The sequence below is a fragment of the Mya arenaria genome, chromosome 12 (genome assembly GCF_026914265.1).
Source record: "Mya arenaria isolate MELC-2E11 chromosome 12, ASM2691426v1".
Lineage (NCBI taxonomy): Eukaryota > Metazoa > Mollusca > Bivalvia > Myida > Myidae > Mya > Mya arenaria.
Window position 1 is genome coordinate 30,229,384 of NC_069133.1, and position 8,851 is coordinate 30,238,234.

Genomic DNA, 8,851 nt, shown 5'->3' on the forward strand with positions numbered 1-8,851 from the left:
TCCAAGAGGATGGTATTTGCTAGTTACAGGAGATCCCAGTGGATGGTATCTGCTAGTTAAGGAGCTCCAAGAGGATGGTATCTGCTAGTTATAGGAACTCCCAGAGGATGGTATCTGCTAGTTACAGGAGCTCCAAGAGGATGGTATCTGCTAGTTACAGGAGCTCCAAGAGGATGGTATCTACAAGTTGCAGGAGCTCCCAGAGGATGGTATCTGCTTGTTACAGGAGCTCCAAGATGATCTCCCAGAGGATGGTATCTGCTAGTTCAGAGGATGGTATCTGCTAATTATAGGAGCTCCCAGAAGATGGTACATGCTAGTTACATGAACTCCCAGAGGGTGGTAACGACTAGGCATATGAGCTCCCAGAGGATGGTTTCTGCTAGTTACAGGAGCTCCCAGAGTATGGTATCTGCTAGTTACAGGAGCTCCTTGAGGATGGTATCGCTAGTTACAGGAGTGCTAGTAACAGGAGCTCCAAGAGGATGGTATCTGCTAGTTACAGGATCTCATATAGATTTAGATCTGCTAGTTACAGGAGCTCCCAAAAGTGGTATTTACTATAGTTACAGTAGCTCCAAGATGATGATATCTGCTAGTTACAGGATCTCATAGAGATTGAGATCTGTTAGATACAGGAGCTCCAAGAGGATGGTATTTGCTAGTTACAGGAGATCCCAGTGGATGGTATCTGCTAGTTAAGGAGCTCCAAGAGGATGGTATCTGCTAGTTACAGGAACTCCCAGAGGATGGTATCTGCTAGTTACAGGAGCTCCAAGAGGATGGTATCTGCTAGTTACAGGTGCTCCAAGAGGATGGTATCTACTAGTTGCAGGAGCTCCAAAAGGATGGTATCTGCTAGTTACAGGAGCTCCAAGAGGATCTCCCAGAGGATGGTATCTGCTAGTTCAGAGGATGGTATCTGCTAATTACAGGAGCTCCCAGAAGATGGTACATGCTAGTTACATGAACTCCCAGAGGGTGGTAACGACTAGGCATATGAGCTCCCAGAGGATGGTTTCTGCTAGTTACAGGAGCTCCCAGAGTATGGTATCTGCTAGTTACAGGAGCTCCTTGAGGATGGTATCGCTAGTTACAGGAGTGCTAGTAACAGGAGCTCCAAGAGGATGGTATCTGCTAGTTACAGGATCTCATATAGATTTAGATCTGCTAGTTACAGGAGCTCCCAGAGGATGGTATCTGCTAGTTACAGGAGCTCCAAGAGGATGAACTCCCAGAGGGTGGTAACGACTAGGCATATGAGCTCCCAGAGGATGGTTTCTGCTAGTTACAGGAGCTCCCAGAGGATGGTATCTGCTAGTTACAGGAGCTCCAAGAGGATGGTATATGCTAGTTACAGGATCTCCAAGAGGATCTCCCAGAGAACTGTATCTGCTAGTTTAGAGGATGGTATCTGCTAGTTACAGGAGCTCGCATAGGATGGTATCTACTAATTATAGGAGCTGCATGAGGATGGTATCTGCTAGTTATAGGAGCTCCAAGAGGATGGTATCTGCTAGCTTATACGCTCCCAGAGGATGGTATCTGCTAGTTACAAGAGCTCACAGAGGATGGTATCTACTAGTTCCAGGAACACCCAGGTGATGGTATCTACTAAATACAGGAGCTCCCATAGGATATTATCTGCAAGTTCAGAGTATGGTATCTGCTGGTTACATGAGCTCCCAGAGGATGGTATCTGATAGTTACATGAGCTCCCAGAGGGTTGTATCTGTGAGTTCAGAGGCGGGTATCTGTTAGTTACAGGAGCTCCAAGAGGATGGTATCTGCTAGTTGCAGGAGCTCCCAAAGGATGGTATCTGCTAGTTACAGGAGCTCCAAGAGGATCTCCCAGAGGATGTTATCTGCTAGATCAGAGGATGTTATCTGCTAGTTACAGGAGCTCCCACGTGATGGTATCTGCTTAATACAGGAGCTCTCAGAGGATGGTATCTGCTAGTTCAGAGTATGGTATCTGCTAGTTACATGAGCTCCCAGAGGATGGTATCTGCTAGTTACATGAGCTCCCAAAGGCTTGTATCTGCCATTTCAGAGGATGGTATCTGTTAGTTACAGGAGCTCCCAGAGGATGGTATCTGCTAGTTACATGAGTTCCAAGAGGATGGTATCTGCTAGTTACAGGAGCTCATAGAGGATGGTATCTGCTAGTTCAGAGGATGGTATCTGCTAGTCACAGGAACTCCCAGAGGATGGTATCTGCTAATGACATGATCTCCCAGAGGATGGTATCTGCTAGTTACATGAGTTCCCAGAGGATGGTATAAACTAGTTACAGGAGCTCACAGAGGATGTTATCTGCTAGTTACATGAGCTCCCAGAGGATGGTATCTGCTAGTTCCATGAGCTTCAAGAGGTTGGTATCTGCTGGTTATAGCAGTTCCCAGAGGATGGTATCTACAAGTTACAGGAGCTCCTAGAGGATGGTATCTGCTAGTTACAGGAGTGCTAGTAACAGGAGCTCCAAGAGGATGGTATCTGCTAGTTACAGGATCTCATATAGATTGAGATCTGCTAGTTTCAGGAGCTCCCAAGGGTGGTATCTACTATAGTTACAGTAGCTCCAAGACTATGGTATCTGCTAGTTACAGGATCTCATAGAGATTGAGATCTGTTAGTTACAGGAGCTCCAAGAGGATGGTATCTGCTAGTTACAGGAGATCCCAGTGGATGATATCTGCTAGTTACAGGAGCCCCAAGAGGATGGTATCTGCTAGTTACAGGAGCTCCAAGATGATGATATCTGCTAGTTACAGGTTCTCATAGAGATTGAGATCTTTTAGTTACAGGAGCTCCAAGAGGATGGTATCTGCTAGTTACAAGAGATCCCAGAGTATGGTGTCTGCTAGTTAGAGGAGCTCCAAGAGGATCGTATCTGCTAGTTACAGGAGCTCTAAGAGTATGGTATCTGCTAGTTACAGGAGCTCCAAGAGGATGGTATCTACTAGTTGCAGGAGCCTCCAAAGGAGGGTATCTGCTAGTTACAGGAGCTCCAAGAGGATCTCCTAGAGGATGTTATCTGCTAGTTACAGGAGATCCAAGAGGATCTCCCAGAGAATGGTATCTGCAAGTTGAGAGGATGGTATCTGTTAGTTACAAGAGCCCCTAGAGGATGGTATCTGCTAGTTACAGGAGTGCTAGTAACAGGAGCTCCCAGAGGATGGTATCTGCTAGTTTAATGAGCTTCAAGAGGTTGGTATCTGCTAGTTACAGGAGCTCCAAGAGGATGTTATCTGCTTGTTACAGGAACTCCCAGAGGATGGTATCTGTTAGTTACAGGAGCTCTAAGAGGATGGTATCTGCTAGTTACAGGAGCTCCAAGAGGATGGTATCTACTAGTTGCAGGAGCTCCCAGAGGATGGTATCTGCTAGTTACATGAGCTCCAAGAGGATCTCCCAGAGGATGGTATCTGCTAGTTGAAAGGATGGTATCTGATAATTACAGGAGCTCCCAGAAGATGGTACATGCTAGTTACATGAACTCCTAGAGGGTGGTATCGACTAGGCATAAGAGCTCCCAGAGGATGGTTTCTGCTAATTACAGGAGATCCCAGAGGATGGTATCTGCTAGTTACAGGAGCTCCAAGAGGATGGTATCTGCTAGTTACAGGATCTCCAAGAGGATCTCCCAGAGAATGGTATCTGCTTGTTTAGAGGATGGTATCTGCTAGTTACAGGAGTTCCCATAGGATGTTATCTACTAATTACAGGAGCTGCATTAGGATGGTATCTGCTAGTTATAGGAGCTCCAAGAGGATGGTATCTGCTAGCTAATACGCTCTCAGAGGATGGTAACTGCTAGTTACAAGAGCTCACAGAGGATGGTATCTAATAGTTACAGGAGCACCCAGGTGATGGTATCTGCTAAATACAGGAGCTCCCATAGGATAGTATCTGCAAGTTCAGAGTATGGTATCTGCTGGTTACATGAGCTCCCAGAGGATGTTATCTGATAGTTACATGAGCTCCCAGAGGGTTGTATCTGCCAGTTCAGAGGATGGTATCTGTTAGTTACAGGAGCTCCCAGAGGATGGTATCTGCTAGTTACATGAGCTCCAAGAGGATGGTATCTGCTAGTTACAGGATCTCCTAGAGGATGGTATCTGCTAGTTCAGAGGATGGTATCTGCTTTTTACAGGATCTCCCTGAGGATGGTATCTGCTAGTTCAGAGGAAGGTATCTGCTAGTCACAGGAGCTTCCAGAGGATGGTATCTGCTAGTAACATGAACTCCCAGAGGATGGTATCTTCTAGTTACACGAATTCCAAGAGGATGGTATCTACTAGTTACATGAGCACCCAGAGGATGGTATCTGCTAGTTACATGAGCTCCCAGAGGATGGTATCTGCTAGTTTAATGAGCTTCAAGAGGTTGGTATCTGCTAGTTACAGGAGTTCCCAGAGGATGGTATCAGCAAGTTACAGGAGCTGCAAGAGGATCTCCCAGAGAATGGTATCTGCTAGTTCAGAGGATGGTATCTGCTAGTTACAAGAGCCCCTAGAGGATGGTATCTGCTAGTTACAGGAGTGCTAGTAACAGGAGCTCCAAGAGGATGGTATCTGCTAGTTACAGGATCTCATAGAGATTGAGATCTGTTAGTTACAGGAGCTCCAAGAGGATGGTATCTGCTAGTTACAGGAGATCCCAGAGTATGGTGTCTGCTAGTTAGAGGAGCTCCAAGAGGATGGTATCTGCTAGTTACAGGAACTCCCAGAGGATGGTATCTGCTAGATAGAGGAGCTCCAAGAGGATGGTATCTGCTAGTTACAGGAGCTCCAAAAGGATGGTATCTGCTAGTTACAGGAGCTCCAAGAGGATTGTATCTACTAAATACAGGAGCTCCCATAGGATAGTATCTGCAAGTTCAGAGTATGGTATCTGCTGGTTACATGAGCTCCCAGAGGATGGTATCTGATAGTTACATGAGCTCCCAGAGGGTTGTATCTGTCAGTTCAGAGGAGGGTATCTGTTAGTTACAGGAGCTCCCAGAGGATGGTATCTGCTAGTTACATGAGCTCCAAGAGGATGGTATCTGCTAGTTACAGAATCTCTTAGAGGATGGTATCTGCTAGTTCAGAGGAAGGTATCTGCTAGTTACAGGATCTCCCAGAGGATGGTATCTGCTAGTTCAGAGAATGGTATCTGCTAGTCACAGGAGCTCCCAGAGGATGGTATCTGCTAGTTACATGAACTCCCAGAGGATGGTATCTGCTAGTTACATGAATTCCCAGAGGATGGTATCTACTAGTTACATGGCCACCCAGAGGATGGTATCTGCTAGTTACAGGAGCTCACAGAGGATGGTATCTGCTAGTTACATGAGCTCCCAGAGGATGGTATCTGCTAGTTTAATGAGCTTCAAGAGGTTGGTATCTGCTAGTTACAGGAGCTCCAAGAGGATGTTATCTGCTTGTTACAGGAACTCCCAGAGGATGGTATCTGTTAGTTACAGGAGCTCTAAGAGGATGGTATCTGCTAGTTACAGGAGCTCCAAGAGGATGGTATCTACTAGTTGCAGGAGCTCCCAGAGGATGGTATCTGCTAGTTACATGAGCTCCAAGAGGATCTCCCAGAGGATGGTATCTGCTAGTTCAAAGGATGGTATCTGATAATTACAGGAGCTCCCAGAAGATGGTACATTCTAGTTACATGAACTCCTAAATGGTGGTATCGACTAGGCATAAGAGCTCCCAGAGGATGGTTTCTGCTAGTTACAGGAGATCCCAGAGGATGGTATCTGCTAGTTACAGGAGCTCCAAGAGGATGGTATCTGCTAGTTACAGGATCTCCACGAGGATCTCCCAGAGAATGGTATCTGCTTGTTTAAAGGATGGTATCTGCTAGTTACAGGAGCTCCCATAGGATGTTATCTACTAATTACAGGAGCTGCATGAGGATGGTATCTGCTAGTTATAGGAGCTCCAAGAGGATGGTATCTGCTAGCTAATACGCTCTCAGAGGATGGTAACTGCTAGTTACAAGAGCTCACAGAGGATGGTATCTACTAGTTACAGGAGCACCCAGGTGATGGTATCTGCTAAATACAGGAGCTCCCATAGGATAGTATCTGCAAGTTCAGAGTATGGTATCTGCTGGTTACATGAGCTCCCAGAGGATGGTATCTGATAGTTACATGAGCTCCCAGAGGGTTGTATCTGCCAGTTCAGAGGATGGTATCTGTTAGTTACAGGAGCTCCCAGAGGATGGTATCTGCTAGTTACATGAGCTCCCAGAGGATGGTATCTGCTAGTTACAGGATCTCCTAGAGGATGGTATCTGCTAGTTCAGAGGATGGTATCTGCTTTTTACAGGATCTCCCTGAGGATGGTATCTGCTAGTTCAGAGGAAGGTATCTGCTAGTCACAGGAGCTCCCAGAGGATGGTATCTGCTAGTAACATGAACTCCCAGAGGATGGTATCTTCTGGTTACACGAATTCCCAGAGGATGGTATCTACTAGTTACATGAGCACCCAGAGGATGGTATCTGCTAGTTACATGAGCTCCCAGAGGATGGTATCTGCTAGTTTAATGAGCTTCAAGAGGTTGGTATCTGCTAGTTACAGGAGTTCCCAGAGGATGGTATCAGCAAGTTACAGGAGCTCCAAGAGGATCTCCCAGAGAATGGTATCTGCTAGTTCAGAGGATGGTATCTGCTAGTTACAAGAGCCCCTAGAGGATGGTATCTGCTAGTTACAGGAGCGCTAGTAACAGGAGCTCCAAGAGGATGGTATCTGCTAGTTACAGGATCTCATAGAGATTGAGATCTGTTAGTTACAGGAGCTCCAAGAGGATGGTATCTGCTAGTTACAGGAGATCCCAGAGTATGGTGTCTGCTAGTTACAGGAGCTCCAAGAGGATGGTATCTGCTAGTTACAGGAACTCCCAGAGGATGGTATCTGCTAGTTAGAGGAGCTCCAAGAGGATGGTATCTGCTAGTTACAGGAGCTCCAAGAGGATGGTATCTGCTAGTTACAGGAGCTCCAAGAGGATGGTATCTACTAGTTGCAGGAGCTCCCAAAGGATGGTATCTGCTAGTTACAGGAGCTCCAAGAGGATCTCCCAGAGGATGTTATCTGCTAGTTTAGAGGATGGTATCTGCTAGTTACAGGAGCTCCCACGTGATGGTATCTGCTTAATACAGGAGCTCTCAGAGGATGGTACCTGCTAGTTCAGAGTATGGTATCTGCTAGTTACATGAGCTCCCAGAGGATGGTATCTACTAGTTACATGAGCTCCCAAAGGCTTGTATCTGCCATTTCAAAGGATGTTATCTGTTAGTTACAGGAGCTCCCAGAGGATGGTATCTGCTAGTTACATGAGTTCCAAGAGGATGGTATCTGCTAGTTACAGGAGCTCCCAGAGAATGGTATCTGCTAGTTCAGAGGATGGTATCTGCTAGTCACAGGAACTCTCAGAGGATGGTATCTGCTAGTTACATGATCTCCCAGAGGATGATATCTGCTAGTTACATGAGTTCCCAGAGGATGGTATAAACTAGTTACAGGAAATCACAGAGGATGTTATCTGCTAGTTACATGAGCTCCCAGAGGATGGTATCTGTTAATTACATGAGCTCCAAGAGGATCTCCCAGTGAATGGGATCTGCTAGTTATATGAGCTCCAGGAGGATCTCCCAGAGAATGGTATCTGCTAGTTCAGATGATGGTATCCGCTATTTACAGGAGCTCCTAGAGGATGGTATCTGCTAGTTACAGGAGTGCTAGTAACAGGACCTCCAAGAGGATGGTATCTGCTAGTTACAGGATCTCATATAGATTGAGATCTGCTAGTTACAGGAGCTCCCAAGGGTGGTATCTACTATAGTTACAGTAGCTCCAAGATCGAGATTGAGATCTGTTAGTTACAGGAGCTCCAAGAGGATGGTATCTGCTAGTTACAGGAGATCTCTGAGGATGGTATCTGCTAGTTACAGGAGCTCCAAGAGGATGGTATCTGCTAGCTAATACGCTCACAGAGGATGGTGTCTGCTAGTTACAAGACCTCACAGAGAATGGTATCTACTAGTTACAGGAGCTCCCAGAGGATGGTATCTGCTAGTTACAGGAGCTCCAAGAGGATGGTATCTGCTAGTTCAGAGGATGGTATCTACTAGTTACATGGGCTCCCAGAGGATGGTATCTGCTTGTAACAGAAATTCCCAGAAGATGGTATCTGCTAGTTACACGAGCTTCCAGAGGATGGTATCTGCTATTTACAGAAACTCCAAGAGGATGGTATCTGCTAGTTACAGGAGCTCTAAGAGGATGGTATCTGCTAGTTACAGGAGCTCCAAGAGGATCTCCTAGAGGATGTTATCTGCTAGTTCAGAGGATGGTATCTGCTAGTTTCAGGAGCACCCACGTGATGGTATCTGCTAAATACAGGAGCTCTCAGAGGATTGTATCTGCTAGTTCAGAGTATGGTATCTGTTAGTTACAGGAGCTCCCAGAGGACGATATCTGCTAGTTACATGAGTTCCAAGAGGATGGTATCTGCTAGTTACAGGAGCTCCCAGAGGATGGTATCTGCTAGTTCAAAGGATGGTATCTGCTAGTCAGAGGAACTCCCAGAGGATGGTATCTGCTAGTTACATGATCTCCCAGAGGATGGTATCTGCTAGTTACATGAGTTCCCAGAGGATGGTATCTGCTAGTTACAGGAGCTCACAGAGGATGATATCTGCTATTTCCATGAGCTTCAAGAAGTTGGTATCTGCTGGTTACAGGAGTTCCCAGAGGATGGTATATACTAGTTACAGGAGCTCCAAGAGGATCTCCCAGAGAATGGTATCTGCTAGTTCAGAGGATGGTATCTGCTAGTTACAGGAGCTCC